Here is a 12,453-nt window from a genome sequence, read left to right as displayed (position 1 = left end):
GGAGACGACCCTCCCCACGAAGACGCCACAAACATTGACATTTTGGCGGGCAACCAATTAGCAAAAAAAGTATTTGTGTATTCACATCAATGATTTCATTTTAATCCTAGTAGTGTGTAATCGACTACTACAATTTCAACATTCTGTTAAAAATTGTAGTGTAAAATGTAATTAATAGGTTATGAATAATAAGAAATTCTTTACAATTCATACCCAACAGAGCCTTCTCTACCATTGACATAAACATTTAGGTACATTGTAATAGCCTTTTTCAATATGTTTTCTCAATTATTTCGTTTATACAGCTTTTAGTATATTCTAGCCGTATATTTTTTAATGTTGTTTAGTTTTTAATAGTTTAACAACTTTATGTGATTCACAAAAAAGGATGCCAAGAATGGCCCCAAATAATTTAAAAATTAAGGAAGCATCGTACAAGTACAAGTTTATATTAATTATAAACATAAGTATATAAGATGTTTACACAAAAATTATTGAGACGCTAAGATATGGGAGTCAAAAGATATTAATTATTATAATTTATTAAAGAATATGTCATCTTGCACTATCGGAACGTTTTGCGCAATTGACATCTACATTTTTTGGAGATGACAGTAATTTTTTTAATGGATGTTCCGACACCATCAAACTATCTTTACCTATTCAAATCCAAAATTCTGTAGTAATTCACAATAATTGTGAATTACAATAAGATTCAATAAGATTATTATCCATTTTGATACTAAAATCAGTAGTAGGTAAGTAACTATCTTTACAGTATTCGATACCTGCTTGAAAAAATAATGAATTTTGAATCCTCAATTATTAGCTGCTGGTCAAACTTCCACATAAATATTATATTATCTTGAAGCAGACAGTAATTAGGCATAGACATAAAATACAAATTTTTGATTGAAAAATAGATATTAATTAATAATTTTAGGTTATATTTTACTTTTAGGTATATCTTTTTTCTCCCACTTTTTTAGACTTACTTACGATTTGCTTTTTTCTTAGTATTGTTACGTTCTACAATTATTAATAAGTTTCCATGATGTAGGTACGCCACTTATTTCAGTGGGTCCCAAAATACATGCATTCTCGCCATCCTCCTTTATGACTGAGTAGGTACATAGTACCTAGTAAATATTGAAGTGATTTTATCATTTAAAAAAAAACTTATGTTGTCGATGAGCTATTGTTATTGATATAAAAGAGTGGCAATGAGTTTCTTCCTACTTCTTCTCATTTCTCAACCCTTTACGAAGTGGCTTTATTAATCATAAGAAAAATATTTTTTTGACATTCATGGGTGTCATTTCCGTGACCTACATGAATAAAGTTATTTTGATGGATTGATTGATGTCGATTTTTCCCAAATTGAGGATCTGTACAAGTTACAAAAAGTGCGAGTGGCGAAAGCCTTAATTGCGCACAAAATAAAGCACTCATCTAATATATAAAATTCTCGTGTCATGGTGTTAAACTTTGATCTCCTCAGAAACGGCTTGACCGTTTCTCATGAAATTTTGAGTGCATATTGGGTAGGTCTGAGAATCGGACAACATCTATTTTTCATCCCCTAAATGTTAAGGGTGGTCCACACGATTTTTTTTAATTTTTTTGACATATTTTTTAAATTTGTTTGATTATGAGTCAGCATTAAAAAATACATACAACTTCAAATTTTCACCCATCTGCGAACAACAGTTACTTTTGTATCGAGATTTTAATATCGGCAATACAACGTTTGCTGGGTCAGCTAGTATTTTATAAATTCTTTGATCTTTTGTAAAAAAAGTGTATTTAGTAGCCTTTGTAGAAAGAATAATATTGTAATAAAGAAGGTATGTAATTATTATTATCGTCCCTATCGCATAATTTAGTTAAATAGGTTCATTTAAATATAACTTAAATATTTTTATACAATTAGGAAGAAACGTTTTTAAGGAAGGTCTCGCAATTGTCCTTTTTTTTTAATTCTTAAGCCACCCTTGCTAATAGCTTACTGGTATGCTATCATCGCCTTCGAGCAACTTTAACTTGACTTCGGCTAGTGGTCAACCAAGAGTAGAAACAGAGTGAAACGTGTCCGGTGATGATAGATTATAAATTTATGGAAGTAACGCTTTTTTTAAGACAATAACTCATAATGATAATTTTTATTCTCAACGTAGTTATCGGTCGTCAAAAGTGATTACTCTAACGGCCGTTTTCAATAACGTATCTCTAGTTACGGATACATTGCTGTCACCGTTTAATGACAAGATCTTATCTTTCCATAGTTATGTCCAATATAGTTATAGTCCAATGCTTTATGTCGATAGGTTATTGAAATTTAAGTAAGGGTAAAAGGATAGATCTGTCTACCTCTAGTAAGTTAAGCTTAGGATAGATAGGTTATTGAAAACGGTCATAAGTAAAATTATACGTCATAGAGCATACTGTCTTAAATTTATATTTTCAATTTGTAATTATTCCATTTATTTAAAAGGTATCACAAGCGGCTCGTTGGTCTAGGGGTATGATTTTCGCTTAGGGTGCGAGAGGTCCCGGGTTCAAATCCCGGACGAGCCCGCGAATCTTTTGTCATAATTTTTTATTTATTTTTTATAATATTTCTTGATTTTTCGAGCGGAGGAAATAAATATGTTTATATTTTAAGTGGATATTATTACTGGTATTTTTATCCGACATAATTTATAATTCTAACTTGTCTACAATTGGCTAGCGCCACCTATAAATCTCACTAATAATTTGTTATCTAGCTAACATTCGTGTTTCGTGATTGTACATACTTAGTGTCAATAGAATGCAATAGGTGGCGCTGTTTTAAAAATGTTTAAAGGTTGAAATTAATTTTGATCAATTTATAATTATTAAATTTTATAATTGATTTAACAATGATATAATATTAACTAATGAAGTAGGCGCAGAAATCAATGATAACGCGCAATATAGAATCAAATTTTTAACAACGCAGTTACAGTTATAATTTCTCCATGACGTCATTCATGTTTCAGTTAACATGGCCTTTTATATTTTTATTTTATTGAATATCTTATTAATTATAAATATTTAAATAAAATTGAGTCATTTTTATGGAATATTTTTATTAACTACCTATTTAATCCTTAAACTATTAGGTAATAACTAATAATAATTCTATAATTAATTACTGCCGTCATCATGCCTGATGCCACTGACAGTGCCCATTGGCACAAAATTTTACAAACATCCAGTTTTGATCCGTATTACACGTTAAAGATGGTCTATTTACCTATGCAAATTGCAATTATTATGAACGAGGGAAGTCCATTTCGTTACGATACAAGGCCACCAACATTCGACGTCATACGGCATACCTTTACGTAGTACGGACAAAGCATTTTTGTGTTCCCTTTTTCCCGGGCCGGGCCGGGCGGCATCGCAGTGTGCGGTTGACTCACAAAGCAGTGCAAGAAGAATGTTCTTTGTTGAGTTATTAACCTAATAATCAGTAAGTTGCTATTCTTATAATACTAATGGACTATATTTGGAATACATATCAATAATTATAATAGTCTAATACATAGTATTTGTTGGTATATTTATTTGTTGAAAAAGCCTCTACTCAATTTTGTAACGGCTAAAGATGGAGATTGAAGTATCGTTTCCATTGTCTGATGATTTTTATTGTTTATATATTTTAGAATGTATTGAAATATCTTAACTTTACTTGTAAATCTATCGTCAAATACATTTTTGTAATTATTTTGTCCCAATATGTATTATTATAGTTTTTTATAAAGTTAATTCTAAATACGAGGCCTCTCAATATGGACGCAACATATAAATTTTCATCTTGAATGTGTGAGTGTCAGAAGAGAGTGGGGCTGAGTTTCTGAATATGGGGTGTTATTCTTTTTCACAATATTTAATGTAGTATTTTTCCCGACTTCAAAAAAGGAGGTTCTCATTGTTTTTACTCTGCGCGTGTTTTATTTCAATAAAAAAGTTAGACCCACAAAATTTGTCGATGCCGCTGTATCGCTGCAGGGCCACTCCTGATGGGACTCTGAACTCGGAGCTGACGGGGAGCCCGCCGATGATGACGAAAGCTGTTGGGGCTGCAAGTGTAAGTATTATTTTTGTATTTCGTACTTTGAATTAGCCTAGAAACGTTTCACCTTTTCATGTTGCATCACTTTGCATTGATTGTATTTGGTAGAATCTGTGAAATGATAAAGCAGTAAATATTTATTGAACACCGTGGCAATAAATGTCTAGGCACTTCTTCTCTTTTGTACTTTGATTTTTAGGGTTCCGTACCCAAAGGGTAAAACGGGACACTATTACTAAGACTCCACTGTCCGTCTGTCTGTCCATCTGTCACCGGTTGTGTCACATGAACCGTGATAGTAAGACGGCTGAATCACAGATGATATGTTTCTGTTGCCGCTATAACAACAAATACTAAAATAACCATTATAAAATAAATATTAGGGGCCCGTACAATAAACGTGAATTTTGTTCACTTCTTCTCTTTTTGACTTTGATTGCTTATATTATCTCTGTTTTAAAATATCTGTTACATCTTTACCGTACTCAACTTACCATCATCATGGGTACATGAACCTGACGAAAGGGAAGTTTTTCAGTGGACGGAAGACTTCAGTAGTTTTACCGGCCAACAGGAAACTTACACACATATGTTTTTGAAGATTTGCCTCTATAGATAAGCGAAACGTCATTTATTAGAAAAGGACTTAATAAGTCAACGTCAATCAACTTTGGCGCCTATAATATTTTTCGTAAAGCCGAAAGCATCCTATGAATTATGATCCTTTTGCTTTTGCCTTTCGAACTGACTGTACTCTGTACTCAAATTTTTAATGTGCCATTACAAGTTTTAATTTCATTTATTTATCGTGATATATGTAAGCGAAAACATTAACAGGTGTGTATTGAACAGTTTTTAAGTACTAAATAGCCAATCAAAATTGATTTAAATGAAATTAACAATAGTCAAACTCGACACTATACCAAAACTTCGCAATACTTGGCACTTTCTGACATATGTTTTGTCATTTAACTGTATTAATTATTTGTTGTAATATATGTAATCATTAGTTTAACTAAAATCCAGAGTGAAAAATGTGTTTCGATGACATATGAGCAGAATTACGGAAATCAAGCAAAAATTCTGTCGCCTTGTTCGACCGAACATAATATATCTATATCTCCTTGCCACCTCGGGCAAGAAATTCGGATCAGCCATTTTGTTTGCGGGTTGACTAATTTTTTTTCGTGAGCACTAACTTTATTGGCGCTATCATATGATATATGATATCATATCATACTTTTGCTTAAGATATAGTGTAGGATCGTGGAAAATGGTTCATATTTGTTTATTTTTTATTTAGTTCAATACCCACATTTAAATGGTCTGTCTATAATTTCACCACGCCACCCATCACGTCTCGTTTCTCGCGGGGGAAAAGCGGCCCATGGGGAGCCGCTTTGCTACGTTGAATGTAAGAGGAGGAGTGGATGATAAGGTAGATGAAGTATGTCAGATGATGGATTAACGATCCACAGATATTCTGTGCGTGAATGAAACGAAGAGGAAAGGATGTGACACCACGGTTCATGGTCCCTACACGGCATACTGGTCCGGAGTCCCCCAAACCAGCCGAGTCTGTCAGGGAGTTGGTGTGATTCTTTCCGCTCGAATAGTAGAATGTGTGATAGAGCATGAATGTGTCAGCCCAAGACTCCTCTGGATTAGGTTAAAAGTCGAACTCACTCGCTTGTTTATCCTTGGGGTCTATGCACCGACGGATCTATGCGGAGGTGGGTCATTAAAAGCCAAAAAAGAGAGAGAGGAATTTTGGGACAGCATGAGAGAGGTCTTGAATAAATGCGGAGAAAATGAAGGGATCGTGATGTTAGGGGATTTTAATGGGTGGGTTGGAGTAAAGCGTGATGGGTATGAAGGAGTTCTGGGCGTACCCAGAACGTATTTGGGGACGAGAGAGTGAATGAAAATGGGAAAAGCCTGCTTGAAGTATGCTTGGAATGGAATCTTTGCGTGGCCAACTGAGAAAGAAAGTACTAGATGCTCGGGCATACCGCGGTGTAGTCCTCGACACAGACCACTTCCTGGTCATAGCCCGAATGCGCGGCCTTTTTTAACGTTGGTGACACCGAATAGCTGAGCCTACGAGTCTCATGGACAGAGTAAAAGTGGAAAATCTACAAGAAAAAGAAAGGAAAGACGAGTATGTAGAGAAACTGAAAGAAAGTTTTAAAGGGATAGAAGAGATAGTTGTGATTGAAGATTTGTGGGAGACATTTAAGAAAGGGGTCGTGAATGTTGCTGTTGAGGTATGCGGGGTAGCTTAAAGAAGGAAAGGAAAAAAGAACTATAATTTGTGGATGGACAAAGAGGTACAAATGGCGGTGCAAGAAAAGAAGAAAGCTTGGTTGGATTGGTTAGCAACAAAAGCTAACCAAAAAGTACAAAAGGCAACGGATGACGAGATAAAGGAAGCAAGAACGAAGTATAAAAGATTGAAATCAGCAGCGAAAGCAGTTGTGTCTAGAAAGAAAGAAGAACGAAAGGATGATTTTGATAGGAGGCTCACTGAAGATTTCCAGTCAAACATAAAGTTCTTCTGGAAATCCATCAAAACAGCCAGAGGAAAAACGTCTACCTCGGAGCTCAGTATAATCAGGAGTCAAGATGGGAACATTATAAGAGGAGAAGAATGTGTGCTAAAGAGATGGAAAGAGTATTATGAAAGTTTGTTTGAAAGAGAGGAAGTGCATGAACAACATCCGGCAGCTTCTATTGAAACTAATATAAATGTTGATGAAAGTGAGATAAGCATTGATGAAATAGTGAAAGCATTGAAAAGTATGAGATTAGGTAAAGCTGCAGGGTATGACAGGATTACCGTCGAGATGCTGAGGGCTGGTCAGGGCATAGTGGCTAGCCAGCTGTACCGCCTCTTCAATTTGTGCTGGCGAAATGGGCAAGTACCAGGAGACTGGTGCTAAGCTGTAATCGTGCCATTGTATAAGGGAAATGGGTCACTACAAGACTGCAGAAATTACCGCGGTATAAGCCTTCTCAGCGTCGTCGGTAAATTGTATACAAAAGTGTTGATTGAAAGAGTTGTGAATGAAACAGACGAAAAAGCATGGGATGCACAAGCGGGATTTAGAAAGGGAATGGGATGTACAGATCAGGTCTTTTCCTTACGGTGCATAGCCGAAAAGATTTTGGCTAAAAACAAAAATGTCTATTGCGCGTTCGTGGATCTAGAAAAGGCTTATGATAGAGTGGTGAGGAATGAATTGTGGTCAGCATTGTCCGCGAGCGGTGTGAGCAGTGTCCTCATACGAGCATTGCAATCTCTTTATAGAGATTCTAGTGCTTGTGTAAGGATAAACGGGGCATACACTGAATGGTTTAATATCGAAAAAGGTGTTAGACAGGGATGTGTAGCGTCACCGTGGCTGTTTAATCTGTTCATGAACAATTGCTTGACAGGTTTAAAAGAAAATGACAGTGGGTTAAGAATGAATGAGTTACTCGTGAAATGTTTTCTCTATGCTGATGACCAAGTATTACTTGCATCTTCAGCCGAGGAGTTGCAAGAGATGGTAGCTGCTATGAATGGAGCTTTTGGTAGAAAGGGAATGAAGATGAATGTTAAAAAGACGAAAGTGATGGTGCTTGAAAAAGATGAGGTAGTGACAGACTGCAATATCATGATTGGAGATGAAAAAATTGAACAGGTGAATGAGTTTGTGTATCTGGGTTCTAAATTTACAAGAGATGGAAAGTATGAGAGTGATATTGAAAGAAGAGTGAATGCAGGAAACATGGTGAATGGAGCTTTGCACTCCTTTATGAACAGTCAGAAGGTGTCTAATAAGGCTCGTTTGGCTGTGCATGAGAGGGTGTTGGTTCCAACACTCATGTACGGAAGTGAAAGTTGGGTATAGCAGAAGAAACATGAAAGCAGAATAAATGCAGTTGAGATGAGAGCGTTGAGAAGTATGATAGGAGTTAAACTGTGTGACAGGATAAAAAAAATAGTGAGATAAGGAAACGTTGTGGTCTGAAAGAAGATGTTGTGACAAAAATTGAGAAAGGTATGCTGAGATGGTTTGGACATGTCGAGAGAATGAATGAAGAACGATTGACGAAGAAAGTGTATAAGGCCAGTGTGAATGAAAGTGTTGGAAGGGGTAGACCTAGGCGGACGTTTCAAGATCAAATCAGGGACGTCTTGAAAAAAGGCCAGGTCAAGAGTACCCTAAATCGGAGAGCATGTATGAAAGGAATGTAAGTATGTAAGGATCGTAGCAAGTGGAAAGAAGTGGTCTCTGCCTACCCCTACGGGAAAGAGGCGTGAATTTATGTATGTCATTAATTTATAATAATAAAAATTTTTGCGTATTTTTCTCTGTTTGTCTTTTATGTTCTTTGTTGCAATAATACAGGCCAGGTTAATTACTTTAGTGTGCGTGACAAGCTACATCTTCCACTGGCGATTTGTATGTCACTGTGTTAGTTTGCGTGCATTGCTCAAAATAGAGGTTAACTGTTAACCTCTATCTTTTCCGATGTTTTCACAGCTGGAACGGCATATCTAGACGTATAAATTATCAAAGACCTATTAATTAACGTGTTCAGTTGCATTTTGCTTTTTTGGGGTAGCCAAACAAGACGCGGAAGAGGCATGGGAACGCGTGAGGGTCAGGGGAGTCTCAACTGGTGGCGTTAAAAGGTGGCGGGGGGATCTGGAGGCGCGAGGGGCCGTCTCCATTTCGGGCGTGGAAGTGGACGACCGGATGCAGTAAACAAGTAGTATTTTGGCAGGCCTGTCTCACTCCCTACTCAGTCCCTAGTCCCTACACAGTAGGCCAGCCAGTAAGGACTATGGACCCACGCGCGAGTTATGTTCACCTACTTCACCGTCCGACTTATTTAAAGTGATTATTATTATATTGAAATTTCTAGGTAAATAAAAATGTAGATTAATAGCGCTGTGCGATCTGAATTACACCTTATTGTACGGCCGCAAGAGTCCCTATTTCTTTAATTGATTTTACAGACTGAGACCTCTGTAACTTGTGCTATTAAATATTCTTTGACCAATGTGGCTCATGTAACCATAATTAACAACCATAGACAACTTGGCTTAACGTGTCGTTTGTGAATTATTGACCAAATCATTCGAAAGGCTCGCAAAGTGAATTTGACGTAGCCACCTAGAGAATCGAAAAGGCCAAATGCTCTAACCATTAGACCTACACCTCACCTACATTATAGTGTTGTACTGTATTATTTATGCATATTAATATTTTTAGCCTCCAACTACAACAAATAGTTGATTTACCCAGGGGCCTGCCGCTTGAGTCTCCATTGAACCCACGAAAAAGACGTGCGTGGAATCCGTAAGTATTTATTAGAAAACTGACTGTATTAGCAGACTAGTTATGTTGTTCGTGGCTTCGTTCGATTTCCACATACATTGCATTAATCATTTTTGAAATAAAAAAGGTCTTACAGATATTATTATTGTTATTTATTTTATCTATTCATACACCTGACTATTATTTGCAGAGTAAATTGTGACTTGTTTGATGACCAGGTGCCTGCACCATCGAAATTACAGGCACGATCACCTGCACCATCTCAGGCACCATCACACACACCGGAACCCTCTCGGAGGTCTCTTACGGATGACGAGATTGCGCATCATTTAAATTATGGTAACTATGCATTGTGTATTTTATTTAATATTATTCGCTCTTGCCCTAAATAGAGTAGCGTGGTTTCATATCGATAGTATTTTTGAAACAGGGAGTGAATTAAGCGGCTCCGATGAGGAGGAGGATGACGACATGGTGGCGCCATTTTTACTATCCAGGCCGTACTACCAGTCGCTGGATTCTCCGATGTAACCAGATATAAATATGCTGCGTGCTGCCTTTGAGCCTGGTGATATTCAGGAATTGGCAGATGTGATGGTGCGCTGCGCAATGTTGATCTCTTTGACTATATGTGGACGGATTACCCGTTCACTCCAGAGCATGTTGGCCCAACTGTGCCGTGCCAAGATGCATACCTACGATATTTTCACTACAATTTGGGACCAACAGATAATGGGCCACATTGTAAAAGAGACCAACAGGTACGCGGAGGATCAGAAGTCAGGGAGTTTGGAGAGAGGTAGCCTTGGCCCATGGAGCCGTCTAACTAAAATTGCAGATTACTGGTCAACAGGTGGACACATTTTTTCAACGCCCGGTTTCCGTGCACCCATAGTCCTTAAACGGTTTCAATTATTGACATCGTGTTTACATTTTAATAATAATAGGAACATGCGTGCACAGGAACTTAGCCCATCAGATTTTTTTTAAATTAGAGCCCATAATTACGCACCTAAATTCAAAATTTCAAAACATGTTTTTTTTTTATGGAATACGGGGACAAACGAGCATACAGGTCACCTGGTGTTAAGTAATCACCGCCACCCACATTCTCTTGCAACACCAGAGGCATCACATAAGTGCTGCCGGCCTTTAAGGCAGGTGTACGCACTTTTTTTGTGTCACTCATGTCGTATCGTCCCGGAAACACCGCAAAAGGAAGCTCATTCCACAGCTTTGTAGTACGTGGAAGAAAGCTCCTTGAAAACCGCACTGTGGAGGACCACCACACATTCAGATGGTGGGTATGATATCCTAACTTGTGGCGTGTCGTGCTAAGGTGGAATTCAGCGGCTGGAAACAGCTATTCGGAACATGTACACTTTGAATCAAAACAATGCCCTTGACGAGTCTTTGTTGCTATGGAAAGGTTGGCTCAGTATCAACAAATTCATTTTAAACAAAACTGCCAGGGGTTAAAACGTACGAAGTTTGCGAATCCCAAAGAGGTTGGTTACCTTTGGCGATTTGCTGTCCATGCCTACAAAAGAGTTATACCCCAAACCCAATCGGCACTGGATGCGACGACACTTTCCATCCTGCCCGAGCTCCTCCGTGGGCTTGAAGCGAAGGGGTATACTGTCTTTATGGACAACTTCTCCAATTCCTCAGCTCTGGCCCGATATCTGAAAACGCATAGCTTTGACGTGGTAGGCACTCTACGCGCAATCGCCAGTTTGTGCGTAGACAACTGACAGAGTTGACTAAGTTAATATGCGACTTGGTCAAATTGCTGGTTTCACTTCTGGTGCCGTGAACATCTTGGTATATCGCGATGAAAATAGAATCGCTACCATTTCTACATACCACGGAAATGAAACCAGCATAATACAAGGTGAAGTTAATGCGCAGTTCTGGATTACAATATAATGATGGGGGGTGTTGACAAAAAAGATCAGATGTTGGCTATGTATCCGATAGAATGGAAACGAACCCAGGCATGGTCCAAAAATTTTTTTCGCAGTCTACTGAACGTGTCTGTCTTAAATTCCTGCATAATAGCAACTAAATCGTCCCCTCCCAAACCTATACAACATCGTAGTTTCCGGATGAACCGCATTAATTCCCTTCTTAACCAACACAGTAGACCTCCAAATCCTACTCCTCGTCCAGTAACTTCCAACATATTTTTAGCAAAAACGCATCACCTTATGTAGCATACGATTGGTACTACTATAATATTACTTAATTACTATAATATTATATTCTTTTCTTTTGTGCCTGTTTGATATTCGCCATTTTGGCGCGGTTGGCCATAGCGAGTGTCCGCGGTACTAAAACTAGTGATGTCGACCTCAGCTAAAGAAACATCGACTGGTGTTGGGAAAGTAATTATAAAAATAAATTATTTATGTGTACTTTTTTACGTTCCATTCGTAAATTTGAATGTATATTTAAACTTACTATATGAGAACTTTTCCCTTAATCAGACTGATTAAATATGTGATTTGATGGATGTTTCTTACTTTTCTAGTCTTATCAAACTCAACTTATGTTAAATTAACACACCGAATAATGAATCAAGTAAGCAACGAATATTAAAAAAATGATAATGAGGAGCAAAGTTAGATAAAATAGGTTTATATATTTTTATTTATTATTCACGCGCCCAAATTATTTGACGGGTTAAAAATGTCGTATATCTGAGGAAATTGACAGTGAGTATTTTTTGTTGCTGCTCATTCTAACATCTATGTACTCAATTATAATTGTCATGTTGTATGATCATGTAGCATTCCTAATAATATTTTTGCTATTTTAGGAGACTTCATGATTATAATCAGTTATCAGCTGTTCTTTATTCCTTTTTGACTTATTTATTAAATCTGTAATATCTGCATTACAATTTTTTTCACTTGCACAACTCTACCTGTGATAAATGCGCTATGAAGAGATGTCCCTACGCAACGCCAAGTGATCCAGCCGTTCACAGAGTACTGGGTTCCCGTCAATTCGAAG

General features: G+C 37.3%; 1 non-coding gene across 1 annotated transcript; it reads left to right on the top strand.

Moving 5' to 3' along the window:
- The first annotated feature begins 2,505 nt into the window (after positions 1 to 2,505).
- Trnap-agg (transfer RNA proline (anticodon AGG)) lies at positions 2,506 to 2,577 on the top strand. The gene has a single exon. It is a non-coding gene; the product is annotated as a tRNA-Pro (tRNA).
- The last annotated feature ends 9,876 nt before the right edge of the window (positions 2,578 to 12,453 follow it).

Source organism: Leptidea sinapis, chromosome 2 (assembly GCF_905404315.1).
Source record: "Leptidea sinapis chromosome 2, ilLepSina1.1, whole genome shotgun sequence".
Lineage (NCBI taxonomy): Eukaryota > Metazoa > Arthropoda > Insecta > Lepidoptera > Pieridae > Leptidea > Leptidea sinapis.
The sequence above is the reverse complement of the archived record's forward strand: the minus strand, read 5'-3'. Positions and strand labels throughout refer to the sequence as shown.